The sequence below is a fragment of the Epargyreus clarus genome, unplaced genomic scaffold, assembly GCF_041222505.1.
Source record: "Epargyreus clarus isolate Ecla_fem2 unplaced genomic scaffold, WU_Ecla_fem_2.2 ptg000032l, whole genome shotgun sequence".
Taxonomy (NCBI): Eukaryota; Metazoa; Arthropoda; class Insecta; order Lepidoptera; family Hesperiidae; genus Epargyreus; species Epargyreus clarus.
Genome location: NW_027332237.1, coordinates 2,941,464 through 2,954,302, shown reverse-complemented (window position 1 = coordinate 2,954,302; position 12,839 = coordinate 2,941,464). Strand labels below are relative to the sequence as shown.

At 34.1% G+C, this 12,839-nt stretch overlaps 1 protein-coding gene and 1 long non-coding RNA gene across 2 annotated transcripts in view; one reads left to right on the top strand and one right to left on the bottom strand.

Annotated features, from left to right (window-relative positions):
* The window catches only part of LOC140755038 (pikachurin), a 262,010-nt gene that overhangs the window by 42,363 nt on the left and 206,808 nt on the right, over positions 1-12,839 (top strand). The window lies entirely within an intron of this gene.
* Positions 10,750-11,784, bottom strand: LOC140755195 (uncharacterized). The gene is made up of 2 exons (XR_012103745.1): positions 11,563-11,784; positions 10,750-11,158 (listed from the first exon to the last, which is right to left on the bottom strand). It is a non-coding gene; the product is annotated as an uncharacterized LOC140755195 (long non-coding RNA).

Below are 12,839 nucleotides of genomic sequence, written 5' to 3'. Positions count from 1 at the left end.
ATTTTTTTCATGTTATTAAATAAATTGAATTAAATTAAACGTATTTGACATTAACATACATAATTGACTAAAATAACTAAAAAATATTACTTGTATTATGAACTTGACATTGCACACTATTTTGATAGTAGAATGTAAGAACATATAAAATATTTGTCACCATTTACCATTACTACATTCTGACAATAAATAATTTTCATTTCATTTCATTTCATTTTGTCGTCTATGCTAAGAGGAGGTCAGGACCTTCTAAGCTCCCTTTATATACGCCCAAAATAAGTTATTATGTAATCACACAATGATTGATATATGATATATTAAAGATATATAAATAAGTAATGATTACACTAAAACACTAAAACTGCACGACACTTGACAACTTAAACTATTTATTAGGTGTCAAAGTATACATTTTTGTATAGTTCCTTACGTATTTATTTTATTGCCTTTTGTATCGGATAATGTTGAAAACATCTCGTTGATTGAGACGATCTCAAAAATATTTTCAGGCGAAAGTAGATTAGGTACATATTTAATGTGATATCATAGGTAAATGTTATCCTGAAAATATTTAGACGTTAAAATAGTATTCCTAGAATGTAAGAAGATTTCTAGAATTTCTTATTTAAGGATTTCTAAAATTTCCTTATAAGGATTTCCAGAATTTCTTGTTTAAGGATTGCTAGAATTTCTTTTTAAGGATTTCCAGAATTTCTTATTTAAGAATTGCTAGAATCTCTTATTAAGGATTTCTAGAATTTCTTTAAGCCTTTCTAGGATATTTCTTTAGAGATTTCTAGAAAGTTTCTTTAGAGATTCCTAGTATTTAGTAATACGTTATAGTTGTTGTAATTGTCAAGTGGAATGCTTAGTGACCTGCAGGCGCGCTAGATTGGTCCCTTGTGAATCGAACAGGTTTCAACAGGCCAATTTTGGATGCAATTGCTTTCCAATGACCACTGATTGATTCTAGCGTGGTTCTAGCTGTTTTCGATCGATTATCGATTTGCAGCGACGATTAGACATTATTTTCAAAATTGGTTATAGTTATAAGATTTAAAACATAGTAGTAATGGTTGGAAACGAATAATCGTAAAGTAGGTATATAAAAGCTTTTTAAGATTGAAAATTGAAAATTAAAACAAATTATAAATATTTTCTAAAACGTATGCAGATTATTTTGGAAAATCAGAATGTTTGGAATTTTGGTATTTGTAACAATAAAAGGTTTTCATGTATCACTTTACGCCCTTTCTGTAAAACGTTCTACGAATGCCTATAAAAGCTATAAACCTTTAAAAATACTCACAAAGAACAAACAACAAATTGCACAACAAATTTTATTTCGTTGCCATATAAACCATATCTAACAGATCTAACCGTTCCGCTATATTCTGCTATATATCACAGATATAACATGTGGTTTCACATCCGCATTGGCGCTTCGCCAGATATTTATCAACGGTTAATCTGTGTCGATATATTTCCTTCAAGCACTAAAAGCTGGAGCTTGGTATGAAAGGACTCAGTAAATAGCTCGATTTAATGCGCCGTCATGTTGCTTTTACGAACTCAATGTTAGTTCACACAAAAATGACAAAGATTAACCGGGCTGTGTCATTTTTGTGTGTAATTTCAAAGGAGACTTAATCCGAAACTTTACTAAGCAAAAAATTAAAGATAAAACTACATAAAATTGGTATTTTTGGGTAACGTTTGCTGATCGAATAAAGCTTATTTTTTTAGTTTTATGTTTTTATTGTCTCTCTTATCTTGTGTTATTATCTCTCTTACTAATCACAAGGAAAATTTTGAACAATAACTGTTGACTCATCTCGTCTCATGACTGTTCAAAAACGGAATCAAACAAATTCAGTTAAAACATGTATTATTTCACCATCTTGTAGATTAATAGAATAGTTTGAAAACGCACACGAGAAAACTCGACAAATTGCACAACAAATTTTATCTTGTTGCCACATAAACCATATCTAACAGATCTAACCGTTCCGCTATATTCTGCTATATATCACAGACATAACATGTGGTTTCGCACCCGCATTGGCGCTTCGCCAGATATTTATCAACGGTTAATCTGTGTCGATATATTTCCTTCAAACGCTAAAAGCTGGAGCTTGGTATGAAAGGACTCAGCGAATAGCTCGATTTAATGCGCCGTCATGCTGCTTTTACGACGAACTGAATGTAAATGTAACACCAACCAAATGAAATATCATTGAGCTATCTATCATCAATCAAGCAAATATAAGATTTTGACTATCAGTCTTTGGCAATTCATCTTAACTAATATTAGAACGCGAATATGACTTTGTTTGTTACACTCATAGATAAGTAAAGATTACTCACTCCTAACAAGAAAATGTACCCAGTTTTAAAAATTTATATAAAACAGTAAATCTACTTGAATTCGATCAAAGATGCGTTACCATTGAAAACTAATATGGTCACCGCTTAATAAAATCAGCTGGCATCTACACTTTCACAAAAAATCAAGATTTTGCATTAAAAATAGGTGTGGCGTTGGTACCTTCCCGGTCAAACAATACTGGCTCTACCGCTTTTCAAACTAACTTAAAAATATACATAGTAACTCTGAATAACAGAAATAAAAGGGGCGGTGTAAGCAACTTTACAAATCTAAAATAATTCTTACACGAATTCGCAACTTATAAAGTACAAAATATATATCTACGTCTTGGTTTGTTACATACACCTTTAAGCGATAAAAGCCGCTGAAATTCAATAGGACTCCTTTCAAAAGAGCCCGTAAAGCAAATACCGCGCTACATTCGATTCCAGTACTGCTGTGTCACGCTGCTTTTACGCTTACCATCGTTACTTTGTGATACTTTTATTTATATATTTTGTGTTTTGTTTAGGTATTTTTGAAGTTACGTTTTAGTTTAAAAATAGACTAATATAGACCGATGTCCATTCTACTACTGCATTGTAGATTTTAGACGACTAGATTCTAGTAAAATATTCAGAGTTATATATTTTGGTTTAAAAATATTTGTCTGTTCTTGTGAGTATAGTCCGCGTGAAACTACTAGTCCGTTCTGAATATAGAAATGAATCGCGTCGCCATAGTAAATTGTATAACTACATCTGCTCGCAACAACTTCAGAGTAGACTAGCAGTTTGGCGCGGATTATACTTACTCGTATATGATGCGTATAAACTGAGCCCTAATGAGTAACTTAACCCTACATAAGGGCGCATACATTATCAATCAAACGCATGCATTATCAACATAAAATACTTCAAACGCTTCATTTAATTTTATAACCCAAATATGTTTGCTACATTTATCCATTACAAAAAAAACAATTCTAAATTCAATTACCATACAAAAACGCGTTCCAATATTCGCTCTAAATACAAAACCGAACTAACATTCTATTTGTTTACTCATCATACAACAGAAAGGGACAACATACCTATCCACTGCTGTCAACGTGAACGCCAAATTCTATAAAAACATTATTATTTTTTTAACGCAGTGTTGCCACGGCTTCACGCAATTTGGCCGTCGCAACGGAATTTATAAAAATATTATTATTTTTTTAACGCAGTGTTGCCACGGCTTCACGCAATTTGGCCGTCGCAACGGAATTTAATCGCTGTTCGCGGCTATAAAATTCTAGCGCGCTCGTGGACATTGAAAACAAACTGTAATTGGACTCTATTGTCCGAAAGGCTATATGTTTGCTCACTGGCTTTGTTTGAGTTTATGTGTGTTCGTGAATTATAATGTTAGGTACTATTATTCAATCTGTGGTCTAAGTAAAATCTATTTTGTAACGAAATAGAGTAGGTACGTTTTATTTGGTTTATGTAACACATATTATTATGAAGATTTATTGAATGAATATTATATTGAAGATATTTTATAGCACCCCTATATTATCCCACTGCAGGGCACAGAACTCCTCTTAGAGAAGAAAGAAGCTTTATCTCTTTTTTTTCAGATTCTTAAACTTGTTGACTAGACTAATTATATGATTATGAACAACGCATAAACGTTAAGGTATTTTCTTAATGTTTTCACCATTGAAAAACGATGTAAGTCATTATTTTTCCCAATAAATAATAACCACGTACTTGTTTAAAATAATAAAAAGACGTAAATAATAGTCAAAAAATATTCCACATTTTACGGGTCAACACGTGTACTGGTAACATTAAATCTCCCAACTTAGCAAAGGCAAAAGCAATATACCTCTATAAATACCCATTAGTTGGATTTCAGGCCGAAACTATAAGTTTAGTTGAAGTCCAAGGGAAAGTCTACTGGGATCGCATAAATTTAGGTTATATTTCAGTGGTGATACGCGTTCTGAATTTTAAGTACCCGAAAACGGCATATTTTAGGATAAAAGTTGGTACCTTGTTGCCAGAATGAAAATAGACATCACAGTATATTTAATTAATATTTTGTGTAAGTAAATTCAATTGTAAGAAATATAATATAACTAGCTGATCCGGCAAACGTTGTGTTGCCATATAAATAAAAAAAATGTTAAGGGCGAACAACCCTTATCACTTAGGGGTATGAAGAATAGATAGTAGCCGATTCTCAGACCTACTGAATATGCATATAAAATTTAGTGAAAATCGGTAAAGCCGTTTCGGATGGGTACGGTAACTAACATTGTGACGCGAGAATTTTATGTAGGGTGTCCCGTAAGTACCACGACAAACTTGGGGTGAGCATAGGTGAGGGTCTGACCTCTCTGGAAAAAAAAAATACCTTAATAAAAGTGTCACCGTTTTTGCAATATCAATTGTTTTAGAGTTTTTGAGAAATTCAGCCCTCTTCATCTTCTTTCGTTAAATGTGTGTACAAATTTGCTGATGCAGTGTTTATTTTTTCTGTTAAATACTATCAGATAGTTGGTCTATCATATTGAAATGTAAATTGGTTAAAAGATGTAAAGGAACTATGAAAAAAATAGGTTGTTTGATTTTAATTTTTTTACTATTTTTCCCCTAAACTTTGACTCGTCGCGGTGAAAAAAAAATGTAGTGGACAATAAGTGTACATTGCGCAAAAAAATATGTCCAGTTAATAGAGATTTCAAAAAGGTACCACACTTACTATTTAAAGTTGAAGAAAAAAAGTTAAGGCCGTTTTTGCATGAAAGGGACTGAAACCAACTAAAACGTAATGATCGAGTTTTTATTTAAATTATGGTTTCTACCGCTCACAACGTGTCAGGCAGTACTAAATCACATTATTACCTAGTTACACACTTAAAAATATCATTCTTCATTTGTAAAAAAACAATTAAGTAACTAACTAGCAAACAAAGTAATACAATTTATTAAGTCAATTTTTACCTACTTTGAACTGTCGTTTCGAAGTGAAACTTCGTACATGTATGTAATTTGAATGACAATACCATAATTTGACATCTTGGAACAGATCTGATGATGAATCCAGCAGGTGCATGGTTCATCTCTTAGTAAATCCTTCGAGTTTGGGCTAAATTGGTAAGAGATTACCATCCATATCCACGGCATGCGTCGCCACGCCAGAAATCGGTTTTACGTGCGGCTATAGATGTTTCACATCAAATTTTTTTTTAGACAAATAAGGGTGGAGGTGGTGTCGCTTCATCTTGACAACAAAAAGTTCTACCACTCGTTTTTACTCTTTACAGATTTTAAGCCATTTTTCATACAAGTTTATCGTCACCACACCACAGTATGCGTATTAAATTTCCTATGAATAATGATAGCAAAATCTTAAGTCATTCTTTTAAATTGATCTTGTTAAGCTAGAAGGTAAGATGACTTGAAGATCGGTTAGTAATTTGATTACGATCTGAAAACGGTTTTGTCCTCTTGAAGGTGAATATTCTAGTCTTAAGGTTAGACCATAGATTAGTAAAGATTACTCACTCCTAACAATAAAATGTACCCAGTTTTGAGAATTGAAATAGTTGGGTAAAAAAGTTTTGCCACGTCTCCGTGCTAAAATGTCCCTAAAATATTTGAAATAATTATTTATTTATTATGTAAATTACGCAGTATTAGTTATTTATTCGTAAATATTCTCTAAAAATGTTTTTATTTGTCAAGAAACAAAAAAAAAACCTTACTAATAAGCCGTTTTTGGCTTCATTCAATTTCAAGGCGGCGAAGTATCTTTACTAATCTATGGGTTAGACAAAGAAGTTTAAGAGTTGCAGTGTTGGTTACAATGTATTGCGAGATATTAAGATTAGAACAAAGTGTGAATGCTACGAAAAATAACTTTAGAATACGAACTAACTTCGTTACCTATTATTATTTTTTAATATTATAGGAGTAGCAGACGAGCATGCAGTCCACTTGATGGTAAGTGGCAACTACCGCCTATGGACATCTTTAATCAACAGATAGGAATAGATATTCCTCCCTGAGGTCTGCCACAGATGCACCGCTATCCCTGAGGACTAAGCTGGAATAACTATGTCACACTTACCACACCCTTCAAACCAGAACACAGCAGCGTTTAAGACTGCTGTTATGAAGCAGAAATAGGTATGGCAGTGGTGCCGCTGGAGTCGAACCACAAAGGGTTCTAACACCTTCTTTTCATATCATGAGCAACAGTCGACTGTCGACACGAACTATCGCTCTCAAGTCCCCTACGGCATTTGTACCCTTACCATGAGTTTTTATGTTTTGACAAATATTACTGTTTTGGTTGCTTACGTAATTGCCCATACAATTTTCAATCAGCACCCCTAGCGGATTGTATCAGAACTATAGTGTTAGTAACGTAAAATTAAATGTCTAAATTGACAAAATGGCGTTTTATGTTTGTCGCTTTTTTGCGAACATGTGAGGCAGACAAAAAGACTTGAGCACTTATTGTTACGTTTACTCAGTCTACTGAAGCAAACGGAACAGAAAAATGGATTGAGTAAACGTAACGTAAAATTGTGGGCTGTTTTGCAAACTCATGGTAAGGGTACTGGCTCAGGAATAGTTATCTATTGTACTTCACGCAGCATTAAAAAGCCTGATTGAACAATCCCTTGAACCGCATTGTACTCGTATGTTCCAATCGAGAAGTGCCTGATTAGTTGTGCATAGTTAGACGGCGCTCCGCTAATCAGAAGCACTTAGTGAAATGCCTCCTGTTCCCGTAATTATCCCGGCTTGAGCTAGGGCTGCCAGGATGGTTTGGTTATATAAGGTCATTCCTGAAATACTATTTTATATAATAAAAAATTCAATTACAACTCATTCCATATATGATTTTAGACTAAAATTATCGCGGAATTGAGACATTTTATTATGTAACGGGTACTCAAAATATGCGTTTTTTAGTACAAATTACGGTGCGCAAGGATATTGTCAGTGTTGTGTGTCGTGATATGAAACCTAGAAAAGAAAAACGAACTAGACGTAGGGTAGATAGATTAATCTACCACTAGTACTTGTCAACGGTTTCTCCCCTCCACCTCAGTTTCGCCGTGACCACGATCCATGCAACTGGGTCGAAATATCGGCAATAAAAAACGCATATCGTGAGTACCCGTTACATAATAAAATAACTCATTCCATGACATTTTAATTTTCTAAAAACATAATATCCTTCTTTCTTTTTATTTAGTTTCCCGCTACATCACCAGCAATTAAATAGACTCTTATTAACATAAATTAACTAAAAAGTATTATAATGAAAGTATACCCTTTCAATCGACCGTCCTGACATCGTGAGCGTCCCACACGACGCCAGGTGGCAACCTAATAAACACCTTTACAATTTGCATAAATGTATCAAGTTTATATAGGTGAATGGTAGATTATGAATATTAGTATTTAATACAAATTAATAATAAGATATATGCAAATAAAAAAGTAGTGGTGTTTTAATGGAGATAATTCTTTTTATGGATATGGTTACGGTTAGATTTGAACACTGCTGTTAGGCAGACGTAGTTCTGCTGTATTAGACGCTGCTGCGTTCTGGTTTGAGGGTGTGGTAAGGGAGACATACTTTTCCGAAGTGTTCCAGCTTAGTCCTCAGGGATGGCGGCGCATCTGTGGCCGAACTTACCTTACCGTAGGTAGGAATCTATTCCTATCTGGGGTTGACTACAGATGTCCATGCGCTACAGTAGCCACTATCATGTGGACAGCATTCTCGTCTGCTACTCCTATATTATAAAAAAATACCTGAAAGGTACAAATAACATGTAAATGCCAACCCTAGATCCCTCTTGAGTCAGGAATAGCGAGCACGCTCCACTGCTCGTCTTAAAGCCGCCTACAATGACTATACTCACAGTAATGCCGCAAGGTATGTGGGATTGTGCTTTTTATACGTATGCGACAATATTGCGTGGAGAATACATAGTAGGTACTAAAAGATACAATGTTTTACGCGACTCTTATTGTAGGAGGCTCATGTTTACGTTTTTTATGATTCTCATTATTGTTCTACTGGACATGTTCTGCTCGTAGGATGAGAATTTAGGCTGTAGTCAACGACTCTAGCAAGGAGATATGTAAGTGAGACATATTTTTCCGAGGCGTTCCATAGTTCTCAGGAGTAGCGGAGCACCTGTACCGACCTCAGGTAGGAATATCTAATCCTATCTGGGGTTGATGACAGACATCCATGGGTGGCAGTAGCCACTTACCATCAGGTGGACTGCATGCTCGTCTGTAACTTTGTTATAAAAAATAACCTTTAAGTACTTTTTAATAACTTTCAGTTTTACCGGAAAATGTCTCTTATTTACACGTACTGATCATCTTTATCAAATCATTTTTGCATTGCTGAACACAGGTCTATTGCAGAATGAGATCTATATAGTTCATTTGCTGTTGAGATCGGATAAGTAGATTTTATATTCCTTTGAGTACATAATTTACGTCTTGATTTGAGATCGTTTTTCTTTCATCTTTTAAGCATGGTGTAGGTACTTTATCTTTATCGGTATTATCGATCGTTAACTTTTCAAAATACCAAATAAAATTCTTAACTTTACAGTTTACAAGTACCGAATATAAGATCAAATAATCTCTATCTCTATGTATGTTTATCAGAAAAAGGCCAAATATTTTTTTGTAGAGGGACCTCGATTGTAACTTTTTATTTAAAGTATCTGTTGTTATAACGCCCACAGAGATATACCTACACCCTATAAAAGAATCAAAGTCTTATATGACAGACGCACAGATAGCGGAGGCTTAGGAATATTTCTAGATTTTTTTTTTTTTTTATAATATAGGAGTAGCAGACGAGCATGCAGTCCACCTGATGGTAAGTGGCTACTGCCGCCCATGGACATTTGTAATCAACCCCAGATAGGATTAGATATTCCTATCTGAGGTCGGCCACAGATGCGCCGCTACCCCTGAGGACTAAGCTGGAACGCCTCCGAAAAGTCTGTCTCCCTTACCACACCCTTCAAACCGGAACACAGCAGCGCCTAATACTGCTGTTATTAGGTAATAGGTGTGGCGGTGGTGCCGCCGGAGTCGAACCGTAAAGGGTTCTACCACCATTACTTTACTTACTACACCATTACTTTTGTACCTACCCTAACCATATACCGAAACTATCTACTTGCAACTACGTATTTACTTCACCAAAGTGAACTTTAAAGGAATTCAACGAATGCGGATACCTAAACGATACTCTCGAATAGGCACTTACGAGAGCTAGCAGATATTGAGCACTGTGGGAGAATAAATTTCGAGAACACATTATTGCTCGATATATACTACCAACGAAAGGATTCTGTACGAATTGAACATAATAAAATTCTTTTCCGATAACTTTGGAATAAAATGTACCTTTTCTGCAACGCCAAATATAGCTACGTAAGAAATAGGTATATGTTGCGTAAAAGCATGTTAAAACTAGGTAAAAAATGTTTTTCCTTCGTCTTATACGTCTCTTTTTGTTATGAATCCTCTATAGCCTAGTGGCCTGAAAAATGACCTCTTATATTATGGGTCCCGGGTTTAAAATTTCTGACATTCCTGGGTCATTTAAGGTATGTATTTAATTTTTAAGTATTTGTCATTTTTTAAGTATGAATTAGGTACATATTTGACACCGTTTTTTGTTTCAAAAACTCATATTACTACAGAAACTATATCTTTATTTGCAAAAGATTCGTAAGCATCGGCAATCATCAAATTGAGTTCAGTGAATGGAGAACAAACACAAATATGGGTAAATTTGTCCATGAAAAGACAGTTGTCCTCATCAATGACAACACTAATTACGCGCCATTTGTAATCTGCTGCGTGACACCGCGACAGCGTTCTGATTGGCTATAAATTTAATCAGAAAGCGCCGATTGGCCCATTTCGCGCGGTTATTCGCATAAAATGCTCGTTCGGAAGTATTTTTTGTGAAACAAACGACGCTTGAACAATATTTACATTTTAATTGACTTGAATTTATGGTACGTTTTGTGGGTATGCCGCACATATGAGTAAAGAGCACAGACCTATATCTAAATAGATGACACATGTACCTTCATTTGTATGAAAACCAAGCGTGCCACTTTTATCCGATCGACTGACACTTGTCAAGAAAGATTTAGAGATGTGAATTGTTAATTCTCCGTCAGAGAGAAAATCGTTTCAAAAGTCGATTCGGTTCTGCTATAAAAATCGATTCTGAAATCGAAAAATCGAAGATAGATTTTCGAGAAATCGATCGTCTAGATTTATTTTACTAGTGCTCTGCGAATGTTTTGGTAAAAAAGTCGCCGAATCATCATTATCAAAATCTACCGTGTCGTCCATAAATTTAGTCAACAAAATAAAACAAGATGTCTACGGAAAAAATATTTAATACAAAATAAATATTGCTTAAACATTTATTAAATTCTGGTGTTAAAATAGTCTCAGCATGGGGCCAACTGAAGTCCTTCGACTTCAATAGACCCCGTGTATATGCCGTATTATAAATGGATAATAGACCTAGAAAAACTTATATTGCTTCATTTTTTAACATAAGAACAAATACATAAAATGATAAATAAAAACACTTGCTACATTAAGGTAGCTTACACTGTTTTATATACATAGTTCTCATAGAAAGTTGTAAACATATCGTTATTTGATTATGGCGATGGTGCGTAGGCGCACTCGCAATCGCAATGGAAACCTGTAAATTTAATGGTAAATTATAAAAAAAGAACAAAAAACATTAATATGATTAAAATAAAAAAAATATGTTACAAAATATTTATTAAGACAGCATTATTATTCATCCATTTCGAAAATCGATTAAATAATCGAGAACAAGAAACTGACATGTACAACCCCAGGTACTCATTTTGAAATAACCAATGACAATCATCTTTAAGCAACAAGATGAAATATCGATCGTTTTACTTTTCATTGCGTGTTTTAATACAGAAGCTTTACAACTTTGTAACCAAAATTTGCAATGGATTAAAAATTTGATAAAACACACTCAGTAACTAATTGTCATTGTGAAACCACAACAAATTTTAAATAATTAATTATAAAATAAATAACACATATTTTAAGAAAAACGGTACTTACGTATGAAAGGAAATATTTTCTTTATCGCGGCTACTTTTACTTGTAGAATTTACACAATTTATTATAGCGCAATTCGGCATGTTTATTGCTGTCAATTGACATCCGATGACAACAAATGTTACTTTCGGACTAAATGACATTTCATCGAAGTGAGCTGAATCCACTTCCTTTAACCCGAGTTTTGGCCACGCTAATACGTACACATGCGGGATCTATTAAGATATAGGTAAAGAGCACAGACCTATATCTAAATAGATCTGTGGTAAAGAGCAACATTATAATCGAAAAGGAAATCCAAATACGAGTAATTTTAAACCAAACTTTTTAAAGTTATATTTTTATCGCCTCTAGGAAAACAAATTACAGTTTTTTTAGTGGGAGACGTAAGTAACGTGCGCCGCTAACACATTTTTAGCGGGAACGAAAATTGCGGACGACGTATCATATAATTTATTTGCTTTCGATTGTAACCAGCGCCATCTAGTTTAAAAATTTTGTAACTACATGCGTCGTTATATGAACATTTTTAAATAAAATGCTTTATAAACTTAAGTAGATAGTAGGTACATGTTCGAATTGATAAGTATAAATTCACGATTCAATAAGTATGGAATTGTAAAGTTGTTTTACCTAGGAACCCACATAAAACTTATCCGACTGACTTATAAGGCTCATCTTACTCCTCAGAATGTTTCAGCAACGAATTCCTAATCGGCTTTAGGTATATATATAGGTGTTCTATAAATATAGAGGTCGTCACAGATGTACATGTGCAACAGAACTTACGGTGTCATCGAGTTTATTTTGTACTGCAATCTTATGAAAAATGTAAAAACTTCACTCGTAACTCATGCACAAAGAAAAACTTCGAAAACTCGAGAAAAATAGCAGGAAACGAGTTATTTACGTGTTATTTAATTCAAAACTACCATATCCTGAGGGAAATTGACATCGTAAAGCACAAACGTCCGCTCAGCGAGAAACTGTTACTAGGAAACTATGCAAATTCTGTTCCTTAGAGAACGACTATTGTTTACGATCTGTACCTTTGTAGCCGTCTCAATGAAAGCTCATACATTGAGCAAAGATTAAAACATTATGCGACATACACTGTATCTGTACTAATATTATAAAGAGGCTTGTAACTTTGATTGTTTGTTTGTTCGTAAGGGCTAATCTTCGGAAATACTGAAAAGATCATGAAAATTTTTCACAGTGTAGATGTAAAAATGACAGGAAAAACGTTCTTAATATATACGACAAGTATTATAAAAAAA